At 49.0% G+C, this 15,946-nt stretch overlaps 1 protein-coding gene across 5 annotated transcripts in view; it reads right to left on the bottom strand.

Annotated features, from left to right (window-relative positions):
• The window catches only part of LOC127421521 (gamma-aminobutyric acid type B receptor subunit 1-like), a 205,767-nt gene that overhangs the window by 64,859 nt on the left and 124,962 nt on the right, over positions 1-15,946 (bottom strand). The window lies entirely within an intron of this gene.

Raw genomic sequence — 15,946 nt, 5'->3', positions numbered from 1 at the left:
ATTCCCACTCTGTGCACGTTGCCTCTCTCACTCAACTATAGACAAGAAGCACCGCATAAAGCCTGATTCACTGTAAGTAGAGTTGCACACGCAGTTATTTTAACAACAGTAGTGGAGACATGGTGAGCAGCAATATAGATGGTTACTGACAACTTTTGCTTAAACACACTGCAGAAAACAAGAATGAAGCAAAGTCAAACTATATTAATCTGTCTGGTATCTGACTTCAACAGCTCAGCTAAGCCAGGCAAGTTACAGGACAAGTTAAAGTGCTGCCTTTAGACTATAAGATAACATATTTTCCCCATCTAAATTTAGCTTGATTAATCAGCATGTTACGAGCCTTTCATAATAAACAAACAAATTTTTGTTCTAATTTTGAAAATTAATCAGAGATGTCATCATCTCTGGCATGGATGGCAAAACGTTTAAATTACTTGTTAGGGCTGCACTTCCCAAAATCATTGCAAGCTTAAGTTGAACACAGAGACCATTGGTGCCAATGGTTTCTACGATCTACTTAGGCTTACAATACTTTTGGGAAATGCAGCCCCGGCTTGTAGAGTTCGCAACTGATGAGAGCGTTCCCATTATTTCATAGTCAGCCTATTCATATTTAGATTAAGCAAACAGTAATTTTATGCCGCACAGTTGTTATGTAAAATGTTTGTTTGTTGTTAGTAGATTCTCATTTTTTTTTTTTCTCCCCAATTTGGAATGCCCAATTCCCAATGTGCTCAAAATCCTCGTGGTGGCGTAGTGATTCAATCTCAATCTGGATGGCGCAGGATGAATCTCAGTTACCTCCATATCTGAGACCGTCAATCCGCACATCTTACCTTTATTTTTTTATTTTTTTGCGTTCACATATGGCTTTAAATGTTTGAGCGTGAAAACCATGACTCTGGGATGTCAGAATTACTTTTTATTTATTTATATTTTTTTTTACTGAACAACAATAAATTGTATAAACAACTACAGGAAAAAGTAGTGAGCACTTGTACAAAATTTAACATTATTCAAGTAAGGGAACACAAAACAAAATACAGACATACACAAAAATCAAACAAAACAAAGATAAAAAAAGAAAGAAATATATATATATATATATATATATATATATATATATATATATATATATCAATAAATGAAAATAAATAATATACTAATACATACAGAGGAAAACATTACACATCATCAGAACTATTACAAAAACATTTCTCATAGTGTTACATGAATTTGTTGCTTTTCTTATTTTTTGTCAATTGAAGAGATTTGAGAAATGCACCAGTTTCTATTAAAAAATGTGAAAGAGTAGGCTGCGAGTTAGAACATTTTTGCTTATGATGAAAAAATTTCCATTCCAAATAATTTTTTTTACAATATATTCCACTGAATCATTAGAAGTGTTGCTATAGTAGCAAATAATATCTTTTAAAAGAAAAGATTTGGTAGTATCAGGGGGCTTAACTGTATGAGACTATAAATCATGGATTAATGTTTCATCCTCACATCCACAAAATGAGCAGGTGCTGTCAACATCTGTATATTTGGACACTGTGAGATTCACAGGATATATTTTATACAAAATCTTAAAATTAATTTCTTTGGTCTCATTGGGGATGCGGTACTTATGAGGTAGCAACCATGCTTCCCTATCTGTCACTCACTCGACGTTGTGTCGATATAGTGACACTAGGGGTCAATCTTGGGAGCCACAAACACCTCTGCTTTTTGAAAAAAGGCCAATAGGAATTGGCGAGTGGAATTTGCATGCCACTCCCCCGGACATACGGGTATAAAAGGAGCTGGTAGGCAACCACTCATTCAGATTTTCTCTTCGGAGGCAATCGGTTCTATTCACTGAGTATAGAGTATATTCTAAAAGAGTATATTTTCAATTCTAAAAGAGCGGCACACATGGAATGTCTTTTTAAAGATGCCTTTCCGCTTGTGTGTTATTCCTGGTTGTGGCCGTTATCTCTCCACTTCTGACGGCCACGATCGCTGTCTTACGTGTCTGGGCGCTGCCCACACAGAGACTTTGTTCGTGGATGGGTCTTGTCCTCATTGCGAGAAAGCAAGCCACCCCAGTGGCTCCCTGCCTCGGTCCTTCTACCTACGGGTATGAGGCCACATCGGTTAGCACTGGGGGCGATTTGGGGACTCCAATGGGACCACTTCCGCCGGGGGACCACCTCCGCCGGGTAACCACCTCTGCCGGGTAACCCCCCACGGACCTCCCATTCCTCAGCATGCTCGGATGAGACCGCCGGCTCATCTCAGGGTGAGTTTGACCTCTTATTCGGGGTCTGGGAAGATGATGAGCTATCGAGTGCAGCATTGGATGTCCGTCATCTCCCCGTCGGCCTGAGACTGGGCGACCACACCCGAAGGGAGAAGCCTAGCTGAAGCCTCCGCATCAGAGTGGACGAGGAGACCTGCTTCTACGGAGCTGGTAGACAGACCACTCCATTTCCCGGTGGAGGGCCGGGAGGAGAATCTTTTGCTTAATTTTTTGCCACATGCCCAAGAGGCTGCGGTACCCAAAACTTCAACAAAAGAGTGGTTTCCTTGTTCTCTGGGTCACAGGTCAGGTGCGCACGGCCGTTGTCTCAACCGCCATCCACCGTCCCATTTTGGCAGGTTTGGCGCTCCAGCGGCGGACCCCCTGCCCCTGCGCGCCAAGCTGTGGCACAAACATGCCCACACTGGGTTGGTTCTGACGGACTGCGGGGATGATGTTCCTCCTCCCCTCTCCTCGACCAATCTTATGGTGGGTGTCAGGAACCAGGTACGTGCTTCGATGTCTCTGGACTCAGCACGGCCACAGGGTTCGAGCCCCCTCGACGTGGCGCCTCAAGCTCTGCCCCGCCGGTACGTCCGATGAGATTATCCCCTTGGTCCCCCTCGCCTGGAGTTTGGACATGTGGCTCGCGCTTTCCAACTCGTCGCGATGGCTGACCCGGACCGTCCGACTCGGCTACGCGATTCAGTTCGCCAGGCACCTGCCCAGGTTCAGCGGCATCTGCTTCACCTAGGTGAAGGGCAAGAACGCCGCTACCTTGCGTGCGGAGATCGCTACCCTTCTATGGTAGGGTGCGATAGAGTCTGTCCCTCCGGCTGAGATGAAGAAAGGGTCACAGAGACAGGAAGTGGGTGTCCACATCCTCAATTATCTTGACGACTGGCTAATCCTAGCTCACTCTCGGGATGTGTTGTGTGCGCACAGGAACCTGATGCTTACGCACCTCAGCCGACTGGGGCATCGGGTCAGCTGGGAAAAGAGCAAGCTCTCCCTGGTTCAGAGCATAATTTTTCTCAGCTTGGAGTTGGATTCTGTCTCGATGACGGTGCGCCTCATGAACGAGCGCGCAGAGTCAGTGCTGAACTGTCTGAAAGCATTCAGACAGAAGACAGTGGTTCCACTGAAACTTTTTCAGAGGCTCCTGGGGCATATGGCATCCTCAGCGGTTGCAAAACTGCTCGGGTTGATGCATATGAGACCACTTCAGCACTGGCTTCAGACTCGAGTCCCAAGATGGGCATGGTGCCGTGGGACACATCGCATGGTCATCATGCCGATCTGTCGCCGCCTCTTCAAACCTTGGACCGACCTTGCATTTCTATGGGCAGGGGTTCCCCTAGAGCAGGTCTCCAGGCATGTCGTGGTTACGACGGACGCCTCCAAGATGGGCTGGGGTGCCGTATGCAAAAGGCACACAGCCGCTGGCTTCTGGACTAGCCCGCGGCTGTGTTGGCACATCAACTGGTTGGTAGTACTGCTCACCCTGTGGAGGTTCAGGCCGTTAATCCAGGGCAAGCACGTGTTTGTCCGGACAGACAACACGGCGATGGTAGCGTACATCAACCGTCAAGGCGGTCTATGCTCCCGTTGCATGTCACAACTTGCCCGCTATCTCCTCCTCTGGAGTCACCAGCACCTCAAGTCGCTATGAGCCACTCACATCCTGAGCAACCTCAAAACCGCAGCGGACGTGCTGTCACGACAGGTTATGCTCAGGGGAGAGTAGAGGCTCCACCCCCAGGTGGTCCAGCTGATTTGGAGTCGATTCGGTCGAGCACAGGTAGACCTGTTTGCTTCCTGGGAATCCTCCCACTGCCCGCTTTGGTACACCCTGACCGAGGCACCCCTCAATATAGACGTGCTGGCACACAGCTGGCCCCCTGGACTACGCAAATATGCATTTTCCCCAGTGAGCCTACTTGCACAGACCCTGTGCAAGGTCAGGGAGGACGAGGAGCAGATTGTCCTAGTAGCACCCTACTGGCCCACCCAGACGTGGTTCTTGGACCTCACACTCCTGGCGACAGCCCCCCCGGGCGAATTCCCCTGAGGAAGGACCTTATTTATCAGGGATGGGGCACCATCTGGCACCTGTGACCAGACCTCTGGAATCTCCACGTCTGGCCCTTGGGCGGGACGCGGAAGACCTAAGTGGCCTACCACCCGCGGTGGTAGACACGATCACTCCCTCTACGAGGCGCCTGTATACCTTGAAGTGGCGTCTGCTCACTAAGTGGTGTTCTTCCCGACACGAAGACCCCAGAGATGCACAGTCGGATCGGTGCTTTCCTTCCTGCAGGAGAGGCTGGAGGGGCGGCTGTCCCCCTCCACCTTGAAAGTGTATGTAGCCACCATTTCGGCACCATTTCGGTGGATGGTAAGTATTTGGGGAAGCACGACTTGATCATCAGGTTCCTGAGAGGTGCTAGGAGGTTGAATCCCTCCAGACCGCGCCTCATGCCCTCATGGGACCTCTCTGTAGTCCTTCGGGGTCTACGGGGTGCTCCCTTTGAGCTCCTGGGGTCAGTTGAGCTTAAGGAACTCTCTTTGAAGACTGCCCTCCTGACTGCGCTCACTTCCATCAAGAGGGTTTATACGGTTTATACATTGGAAAATTTGGTGGATATGCTTATTATTACACTTCTTGCTGATATATACTTATTCCATCTAATATCAAAGCAGACTCTTTTGTGTCTCCCTTACCAAACATTAAGTGACTCTTCACAAGTTGAATTAGGCCAGCAAGAATGGCTCTGAGCACAGCATTATATTCTTTAAAAGGTATGGGGAAGTCATAAACAGACATAAAATGCTCATAAGACAAGACATTGCAAGATTTATCAAAAACTTAAAAGATTCCATTTATGTTCCTATTAAACCATGTTGTAAAAAAGAGAGTTCCCTATCTGTCACTCACTCGACGTTGGTGTCGATGTAGTGACACTAGGGGTCACTCTTGGGAGCCCGAGACACCTCTGGTCTTTGATAAAAGGCCAATGAAAATTGGCGAGTGGTATTTGCATGCCACTCCCCCGAACATACGGGTATAAAAGGAGCTGGTATGCAACCACACATTCAGATTTTCTCTTCGGAGCCGAACGGTCATGCTCATTGAGCTGAATACTACTGTTCATTCACCTGCTGGATCTGATGGTGCATTTCAGCGGCTTCTCCCTCCTCTGCACTGGTGCACTGCAGAGAATGCCCCTGGGCGCTTCGGCAGAAAAACTAGAGAGTATATTTTCTGAAAGAGCATTTTTTCCCTCTAAAAGAGTATATATTTCTCTAAAAGAGCGCACACACGGAACGTCTTTTTAAAGACGTGTCTTTTTAAAGATGCTTTTCCGATTGTGTGTTATTCCTGGTTGTGCTCGTTATCTCTCGCCTTCTAACGGTCACGATCACTGTCTTTCGTGTCTGGGCACTGCTCACGCGGAGACAGCGTTCGTGGAGTGTCCATGGCAACGTTGCGGTCGCGGCTCGCCTTCGTAAGGAAGCGAGCCACCCCAGAGGCTCCCGCCTCGGTCCTTTTACCCACGGGTTTGAGGCCAGCGCGGCTAGCACTGGGGGCGATTTGGGGACCCCAATGGGACCGCCTCCGCCGGGTATCCCCCCGCGGACCTCCCATTCCCCAGCACGCTCGTCTGCCCCGATTGGGCTTCCGGGTGAGTCCGCCGGCTCGTCTCATGGCGAGTTCGACCTCTTATTCGGAGCCCGCGAAAGTGATGAGCTCTCGAGCGCAGCATCGGAGAGCGGGCTCGTCCAGTCGGAAGCCTCAGCTGGGCTCCTCCCTTCGGAGTCGATCGCCCAGTCACAGGCTGATGCGGAGATAACGACATGCTTTCCTGGACAGCCGCGAGCGTCGGTTAGAGTGGAATTCACCGCTCTTCCCTGAACCCTCGCGGCTCTGTGATTGGTTCCTGGGCTCGCGGCGCCGCTCAAAGCCACGCCCCGCCCCGTTCCTTTCTTCCCGGAAGTGCATGAAGAGCTGACAAGGTCGCGGGAGGCACTTTTTACTGCCCGGTCCCGATCTTTTCAGCTTCCCCGCTCTCACTACCCTCAATGGTGGGGCGGCCAAGGGTTATTCGGCAATCCCCTGGTGGATAAAGGCGCTCGCGGTGCACCTATGCCCGCAGAGCGCCGCCACCTGGCGCGGGTGCCCAAAGCCCCCGTCCAAAGCCTGTAGGTTTACGTCGTCTCTGACGGTCAAAGCCTACGGCGCTGCTGGACAAGCCGCCTCCGCCCTGCACGCCATGGCTCTCCTGCAAGTCCGCCAAGGCGCTAAAGGAACTGCACGAGGGTAGTTCCGCCCCGGGATTGATGCAGGAACTGCGCTCGGCGACCGACCTCGCTCTCCGAGCGACGGAGGTCACGGCGCGGTCTCTAGGGCGGACGATGGCCACACTAGTGGTCCAGGAGCGCCACCTTTGGCTCAACCTGGTCGAGATGGGTGAGACCGACAAGACACGATTCCTTGCTGCCCCCATTTCCCAGGCGGGCCTATTCGGCGACACCGTCGAGGACTTTGCCCAGCAGTTCTCGATGGTAGAGCAGTAGATGGATGCTAGCCGGCTTGTCCTGCCCCGGCGTGGCTCAAGATCCCGCACCCCATCTACTCATCGCCGAGGGCGTCCCCCTGCTGTGACTGCACTGGCTCCGCAGCAGCCCGCCCCTCTGGCCCGGCCCCGGCGTGGAGCCCACCGCAGGAAGCCGACGCCACCTGTCTCACAGCCGGCACCGAAGAACCCACGGAGGTCTTCGAAGCACCCCTGAGACGGGCGACCCAGGGACAACGAAACCCGCTGCTCTGGAGCTGGTAAGCAGATCTTCTTTTTGTTACCTTTTGCATTTAATTGCGCTGCATGCCCAAGTGGCTGCAGTACTCAAGAGCTCCGCAAGAGTGGTTTCCTTGTTCCCTGGGTCACATATTCGGTGTGTACGGCTGGCATCACGACTACCGTCCACCACTCCATTTGGCAGGTCTCCCGCCCTGAGCGCCCAGCTGTGGCACAAATCCACCCCCGATGTGACAGTCTCCACGGGTCATGAGGACAGGCCTCTTCCTCGCCCGTCCCAGGCTGTTCCGGGGGTGGTCACAAGGAGCCAGGTAAGTGCTTCGATGTCCTCGGACTCAGCACGGCCACGATGTGGTGTGGCACCTCAAGCTCTGCCCCGCTGCGAGGCCCCACCCGCCGGTACATCCGATGACGTTGTCCCTTTGGTCCCCCTTGCGCGGAACTCGGACGCATGGCTTGCGCTTTCCAGTCCGTCATGAGGGCTGGTCCAGACCGTCCGACTCGGCTGCACGATTCACTTCGCTGGACATCCGCCCAGGTCCAGCGGTGTCCACTTCACCTTGGTGAAAGACGGAAACGCTGCTACCTTGCGCGGAGATCGCTACCCTCCTACGGAAGGACGCGATAGAACCTGTCCCTCCAGCCGAGATGAAGAAGGGGTTTTACAGCCCCTACTTCATTGTACCGAAAAAGGTGGTGGGTTGCGGCCAATCTTGGACCTGCGAGTACTGAACCGGGCCTTACACAGACTCCCGTTCAAGATGCTGACGCAAAGACGCATTCTAGCGAGCGTCCGGCATCAAGATTGGTTCGCGGCGGTAGACCCGAAGGATGCGTACTTTCAAGTCTCGATCCTTCCTCGACACAGACCCTTCCTGCGGTTTGCGTTCGAGGGTCAGGCGTATCGGTACAAGTCCTCCCTTTCGGCCTGTCCCTGTCTCCTCGCATCTTTACGAAGATCGCAGAGGCTGCCCTTGCCCCGTTAAGGGAGGTGGGCATTCGCATTCTCAACTATCTCGACGACTGGCTAATCCTAGCTCACTCTCGAGACGGGTTATGCGCACACAGGGACCTGGTGCTCTAACACCTCAGCCGACTAGGGCTTCGGGTCAGCTGGGAAAAGAGCAAGCTCCTCCCGGTTCAGAGCATCTCTTTTCTCGGTTTGGAGTTGGACTCAGTCTCCTTGACGGCGCACCTTACGAACGAGCACCCAGTCGGTGCTGGCCTGTTTGAAGGCATTCAAACAGAAAACAGCGGTTCCACTGAAACATTTTCAGAGGCTCCTGGGGCATATGGCATCCTCGGCGGTGGCCACCCCGCTCGGGTTGATGCATATGAGGCCGCTTCAGCACTGGCTCCAGACTCGAGTCCCGAGACGGGCATGGCGCCACGGGACACACCTCGTGGCCATTACGTCAGTCTGTCACCATCTTTTCAGCCCTTGGACCGACCTCTCGTTTCCACGAGCAGGTGTTCCGCTAGAACTGGTCTCCAGGCGCGTCGTGGTCATGACAGATGCCTCCAAAATGGGCTGGGGCGCTGTTGGCAATGGGCACGCAGCCGCTGGCCTCTAGACGGGTCCGCGGCTGCGTTGGCGCATCAACTGCCTCGAGTTACTGGCAATTCTGCTCGCCCTGCGGAGGTTCCGGCCGTTGATCCAGGGCAAGCACGTGCTAGTTCGGACAGACAGCACGGCAGCGGTAGCATATGTCAACCGCCAAGGCGGTCTGCGCTCCCGCTGTATGTCATAACTCGCCCGCCGTCTCCTCCAACGGAGTTAGCAGCACCAAGTCGCTGCAAGCCACTCACATCCCGGGCAACCTCAACACTCCGGCGGACGCGCCGTAACAACAGGTTACCCTCAAGGGAGAGTGGAGACTCCACCTTCAGGTGGTCCAGCTGATTTGGAGTCGATTCAGTCAGGCACAGGTGCACCTGTTCGCCTCCCAAGAATCCTCCCACTGCCCGCTCTGGTACGCCCTCACCGAGGCCTTCCTCGGCATAGACGCGCTGGCACACAGCTGGTCCCCTGGCATTCGCAAATATGCGTTTTCCCCAGTGAGCCTGCTCGCACAGACCCTGTGCAAGGTCAGGGAGGACGAGGAGAAGGTCGTCCTGGTAAGCACCCTACTGGCCCGCCCAGACGTGGTGCTCGGACCTCACGCTCCTCGTGACAGCTCCCCCCGGGCAAATTCCCCTGAGGAAGGCCCTTCTTTCTCAGGGAAGGGGCACCATCCGGCACCCGTGCCCAGACCTCTGGAATCTCCATGTCTGGCCCCTGGACGGGACGCGGAAGACCTAAGCTGTCTCCCACCTGTGGTGGTAGACACGTTCACTCAGGCTAGGGCTCCCTCTATGAGGTGCCTGTATACCTTTAAGTGGTGTCTGTTCGCTAAGTGGTGTTCTTCCCATCAGGAAGACCCCCAGAGGTGCACAGTCAGATCAGTGCTTTCCTTCCTGCAAGAGAGGTTGGAAGGGAGGCTGTCCCCTTCCACCTTGAAGGTGTACGTTGCTGCCATAGCAGCACACCATGATGCAGTCGACGGTAAGTCCTTAGGGAAGCATGATCTGATCATCAGGTTCCTAAGAGGCGCCAGGAGGCTAAATCCCTCCAGGCCACGCCTTGTTCCCTCATTGGACCTCTGTAGTTTCTCAGGGTCTACAGAGAGCCCCCTTTGAGTTTTGCAGTCAGCCGGGCTTAAGGCACTCTCCTTGAAGACTGCCCTCCTGACTGCGCTCACTTCCATCAAGAGGGTAGGTGACCTGCAAGCGTTCTCTGTCAGCGAAACGTGCCTGGAGTTCGGTCCGGGCTATTCTCACGTGATCCTGAGACCCCCGACCGGACTATGTGCCCAAGGTTCCCACCACCCCTTTTAGGGACCAGGTGGTGAACCTGCAAGCGCTGCCCCAGGAGGAGGCAGACCCAGCCCTGTCGTTGCTGTGTCCGGTGCGCGCTTTACGCATCTATTTGGATCGCACGCAGAGCTTTAGAATCTCTGAGCAGCTCTTTGTCTGCTTTGGTGCACAGCGGAAAGGAAGCGCTGTCTCCAAGCAGAGGATCACCCACTGGCTCATTGATGCCATAACTATGGCATGTCTCGCCCAAAACATGCCACCCACGGTAGGGCTACGAGCCCATTCTACCCGTGGTGTAGCGGCTTCTTGGGCCCTGGCCAGAGGTGCCTCTCTAACAGACATTGCAGAGCAGCGGGCTGGGCAACACCCAACACCTTTGCAAGGTTCTACAACCTCCGGGTGGAACCGGTTTCATCCCAGGTAGTGGCATGCAACACAAGCGGATAAGCCCGGGATAGCCGGCCGGGTGTATCGCTTGCACATAGCGCCTTCCACCTCCTTTTGAGCTGAAGATGTGCGCTGTTAATTCCCAGTAGTGTTCACAAAAGTTGTTCCCTGGTTGACTTCCTCCGAGCCCTGTGGCAGTCGAGTTTTTGGAGAGACTCGCTGCCGGCCCAGTACACGCGCTAACTAAGAGCCCGGTTCTGGGGTAGGTGCTCCGCATGTGGCGGTTCCCTGTAAGGCTAACCCCATGCGATCTATATCTTCCGCTAGTTCGTTTCCCTACTGGCAAACTGCGTCTTCCTTGGGCAGAGCCCCTCAGTCTCCATGTTGTAGTAACTCCTCCCCATTGGGCAGGATCTACCTTGAAGGCTCTCCACATGGTTGGAAAGACCATGTGATGTATTCTTCCACTTAAATATCCCCCCTCTCTTGGGGCGAGGTGTGGTCTCCGCGGTGTCCTCCCCTTGGGAGGGACACCCCCGACTAGACCTGGCGGCCCAGTCAGATAATCCCCCTTCTTTTTAGGGAGTGGAAAAAGAGAAGGGGAAAGAGGCCACGACTGCGTTAAGCCTGTCTCTATCTCTGGGTAGTCGACCTGTCCCCAAAAAGGGCCGTTTGACACTCATAACTGTGTTGGGGGAGGTTACGTGTCGACCAGGTGCGCTGGCTATGAGGCACACAGCAAGTCTGCCCACCACACACCGCCAGTTCACGTAACACAGTTCAGCCTTGTGGCGTTTTGTATAGGGACCCCTAGTGTCACTACATCGACACCAACGTCGAGTGAGTGACAGATAGGGAACGTCATGGTTACTGGTGTAACCTCCGTTCCCTGATGGAGGGAACGATACGTTGGTCCCTCCTGCCACAACGCTGAACTACCCGCTGAAATGGCCGGACCTTATATCGGCTCCTCAGCGTAAAACCTGAATGAGTGGTTGCATACCAGCTCCTTATATACCCGTATGTTCGGGGGAGTGGCATGCAAATACCACTCGCCAATTTTCATTGGCCTTTTATCAAAGACCAGAGGTGTCTCGGGCTCCCAAGTGTGACCCCTAGTGTCACTACATCGACACCAACGTCTCGTTCCCTCCATCAGGGAACGGAGGTTACACCAGTAACCATGACGATTTATTCCTAATAATTATATCCGAATTATTCCACAAAAGAGCCTTATGTGGTGAAAAATTGTGGGTGTAACATAACTTCCAGGAAAGGAGTGCCTGCTGTTGAAAATTAGATAATGCAACTGGCAGCTTATTAGGTAAATAATTACATTTTAATACAAGCAGTATGACAATCACAATAAACATCTGATTTACACATGACACAGTTTACACATCTTTTTACACAACACAATATACAATATACACCTAATAATATACATTATACAGTATACACAAAATAAGAATAATGTATACAATAAAAATAATATACAATATACAGTATACACAAAATAAGAAGAATGTATACAAAAAAATAATATACAATATATAGTATACACAAAATAAGAAGAATGTATACAATAAAAATAATGTGCCTACCTTTTACAAAACCAGATGGAGTCTATGCAACCAAGTTACTGAGTTTGATCTTATATCTGTTAGCAAATACTAAGGCCAAGATTTTATAATCGATGGTCAGGAGTGTAACTGGATGCCAATTATCTATTAATAGAATATCTTATCCAGTTTGGGAATAAAGGAAATAACACCCTGTTTCACTGATGTTGTCATTTCCTTCAGATTAGTACATTCATTATACATACAAAGTAAAGGATTTTTAATTAACTCCCAAAAATTAGTATAAAACTCAACAGATAATACATCGATACCTGGAGATTTCCCTCTCTTCATAGAATAAAGATCTGTATGAATTTCGTCAATTGTCAAACTAGAATCACAGAAAGCTTTGAAGTCGTTATCAATAACAGGAACATGACTTTGAATCTTCTTAATGAAATTCTCGCAATTATGTTTATCAAATACAGATGTAGAAAGATTCTTATAAAAGGCTGTAACAAAATTAGATATTAATTTAGGGTCTGTGCAGTTGATACCATTAATGTTAAGAGCAGTCAAGAAATTTATTTTACAGTTCCTTTTCTCCAAAGCAAAGGAATAACTAGAATTTGTCTCTCCTTCCTCAAGCCATTTAGCCCCAGATCTAACAAAGGCGCCTCTAGCAAGGCCTAAATAAGCTTGATTCATTTGTAAATGTAACTCCCTTAGTTCTAGCTCTTCTTCTTGGGACATCTTTCATAGCAATAAGGCATTTATTATTTTTAATAGTTCAGTTATCATTTTATTTTTTAGATATTTTTAAGTCTTCACTTCTCTTAATAGCAATTTGTCTGGCCCTGTATTTAAAAAACTCCCATTTCTCTCTATACCCATTATCAATTTGATCAAAAAATGTGTAATTAATCAAATCTTTTATGCTATTATTAAAGAGGTCATCCTTTAAGAGACAGTTATTAAATTTCCAATAACTGCGTAATCTTGGACCTTCATCAGTACAACCCAGTTTTAAAATTATTTGTTTATGATCCGAAAGGGGGGCAAATGATTGAGATACATCTTTAACAAATTGAAGAGCTGAGGAAGAAACTAAAAAGAGGTCAATTCTGGATTTTAAAGACATTTTACTATTAGACCAAGTGAAGTCCTGTGTGTCAGGATGAAAACGGTGCCACAAATCTGTGAGAGAGAGATCAGAACATACTGAGAAGGCATTATTATTATTATGCAGACCTTCACTGCTCCTGGGGGGAAATCTGGCTAGCATGTCATCTAAACATTCATTCAAATCACCACCTAAAATTACAAAAGAACCTGGGTATTTATACTGTACTTCATTCAATTTGTAAGTAATCTGAGAAAAAAGTGTTTCGTTAGCAGAACGGGAATTACAGCCATATACATTACATATAATAAAAATTGAATTATCTTGCTTAAGCGACATAATGATCCATCTACCTTCATTTGAAGGCATAACCTCCAGAATTTGCCCCTTAAATTTGTGTAAAAGTATTGAAACCCCAGCGGAGTGATTAGAGCCATGGCTACAGTAAATTGGATTGCCCCATTGACTTTTCCAGAATTTAACATACAAATCACAAGAATGTGTTTCCTGAAGAAAAATGTAATCAGTTTCACAGCTCTTACAAAATAAAAAAATAGCTTTCCTCTTTACCACATCACGCATGCCCCTTACATTTAAAGACATAGCAAAGAACGAACTAAACCTAAAGTCCATAACTCAAGCGAGAGAGAGAAAAAAAATATATAGATTACCAACAACTGGAAAAACTGTAAGCTCTACCTTAGAAAGAGGAATAATATACAACCAAAAGCAATCATGAAACACTGAGCAAAATGGTCAATGGACCACAATCTTGAACCTAAATAACTATCTTATATATTAAATATAACAAAATATCTGTCATTATAGAAACATATTTAACAGAACTGGCTAAATGTACTGAAAAGCCATCAATAAGTAACTAAAATTAAAAACATGAGTCTAAATTTCAGGGCCAAGTTTGGCACTAAACACTGTAGCTGGCCCATTTAAAAGAACAGTCTATGGGCAAATAAAAGGCAATGATTTACTGGACTGATCAAGTATGAAGTAAAGTATCTTAGTACCGTTGTACATGGAGAAGAGAAGCAGAAAGATGCACGACCACCCTACTTCACACCAGAATAGCCAAATCTTTTCCCATCAAGTCGGGCAAACGATCCCCGGAAAGAGGCTTTCTTTCCCTCATCCCTGGCTTTCTTGACTAAGGGCCAAAGTTTTTCTCTTGCAGCCCTGTTGTCTGGGGATAAGGTCTCTGTGAGTCGCATCTTGTTGTCAGAAAGAAAACTACAACCTCTGGCAGCTTACCAAACATCGCGGAGACGACGGAGAGCAAACAGGATAATTATGGATCTGTGTGAACCATCCTTTCTTTTCGGGCCAAGACGATGGGCGATATCCACTGCCTCCTCCATTCTTTCACTGATGCCAGGAACCACTTTGCTAAGGACATCGATTACTAGACCTCGGACATCTTCACCGTCCTTCTCCTTCACCCCATGCAGCTTCAGTGTCCACCTCCAACTGTACCGCTTAGAGTCTCCTACCTCTTCTTTTATAGTTTTATTCACCTTTTCTAGCTCCTGGATCTCAGCAGACACGACTTACAGCGCCTCCTTGTGCATCGTTACCTCAGTAACAAGCTGATGTACGGTACAAGACAAATTCTCAATTTGCTTTGCTGTAACGCCAGTTGTCTTGTCAATTGTTGACATTTTGAAACATCTCATCGTACTTGTCGGAAAGTTCACGGATAGCAGCCAAAATTTCAGCAGCTGTATCGCCGCTCTCCCTGTTTTCTCGTTTGGCTTTTTTCGGATGGGGCTTCAAGGGAGTATCAAGTAGAGGAGTAGCAAGGATGTCACACAAATTGGGGTGTGAATCAAACCAGCTGTTCATTGCCTCTGCACTCTCTGGTGCATTTAAGTCCACAGATGACAAGGTACTGTCGATGGCACATGCACTTTGAACAGGCTCCATTTTTAACTCGGGTGTAAGCACTGACACAGTGGCGACGGGAGCTTGTTTAACTTTTCTTCTGCCCATAAATTCAGCTCAAAATGTGTGATTTACCACAAAATCTCACTTACATGCTCAATGCCACAAAAAACATAAACTACATCGGTTGTAATATCATCCAACCTCAGAGTTTCCTGACAACACCTCGACAACACCTCCACCTATCTCGCCGCCATCTTGACCACACCCCGTGCATCTTATCATGTGGCTTATTGAGCGCGTTACCGCGGAGACGTAGCATGTGTGGAGGCTTTACACGATTCTCCGCGGCATCCACGCACAACTCAACACACGCCCACCGAGAGCGAGAACCACACATTATAGCGACCACAAGGAGATAAACCCAACCTGATTCTACCCACCCTAGCAACCGGGCTAATTTGGTTGCTTAGCAGACCTGGCTGACATGCAGCATGCCCTGGATTCGAATTAGCAACTTCAGGGGTGATAGTCAGTGTCTTTAGTTGCTGAGCTTCCCAGGCTCCCAGTAGATTCTCACTTTAAGGAAAATATCAAATTGGTCCATTCAGACTTTAACATTTTTAATACATTTTCTCTCAGGGGACACCCCTGAATCCCTCTACAGTATTTTTTTTTATCCATCAAAAGGCCTCCTATGTCTCATACATAGGTATATATTCTGAATGTAAAAACATTCAAACACTAAAACTGGACTGCTGTTATACTGCCTCAAAACAAACTGTTGATCTTCTCTTTTAATATTCAAATCCAAGTGCCCTTGACTGATTAACTCTATGAAATATTTTATTCTTTTGGTTGAAGATCCTTCAAACCTCACTACTTTAGCTGTCTCTGTGCCCCCAATGTCCTCAACCCTGCCCAGTTTGAAGAGACTATTTTAACTGTTTTTCTTTTTTTATCAAGGTACTATTGCTGTCAATGTGAAATATATTAGATCAGTCATAGCCATACTGAC

Source organism: Myxocyprinus asiaticus, chromosome 30 (assembly GCF_019703515.2).
Source record: "Myxocyprinus asiaticus isolate MX2 ecotype Aquarium Trade chromosome 30, UBuf_Myxa_2, whole genome shotgun sequence".
NCBI lineage: Eukaryota > Metazoa > Chordata > Actinopteri > Cypriniformes > Catostomidae > Myxocyprinus > Myxocyprinus asiaticus.
Note: the sequence above shows the minus strand (reverse complement) of the source record. Positions and strands in the feature narration are given on the sequence as shown.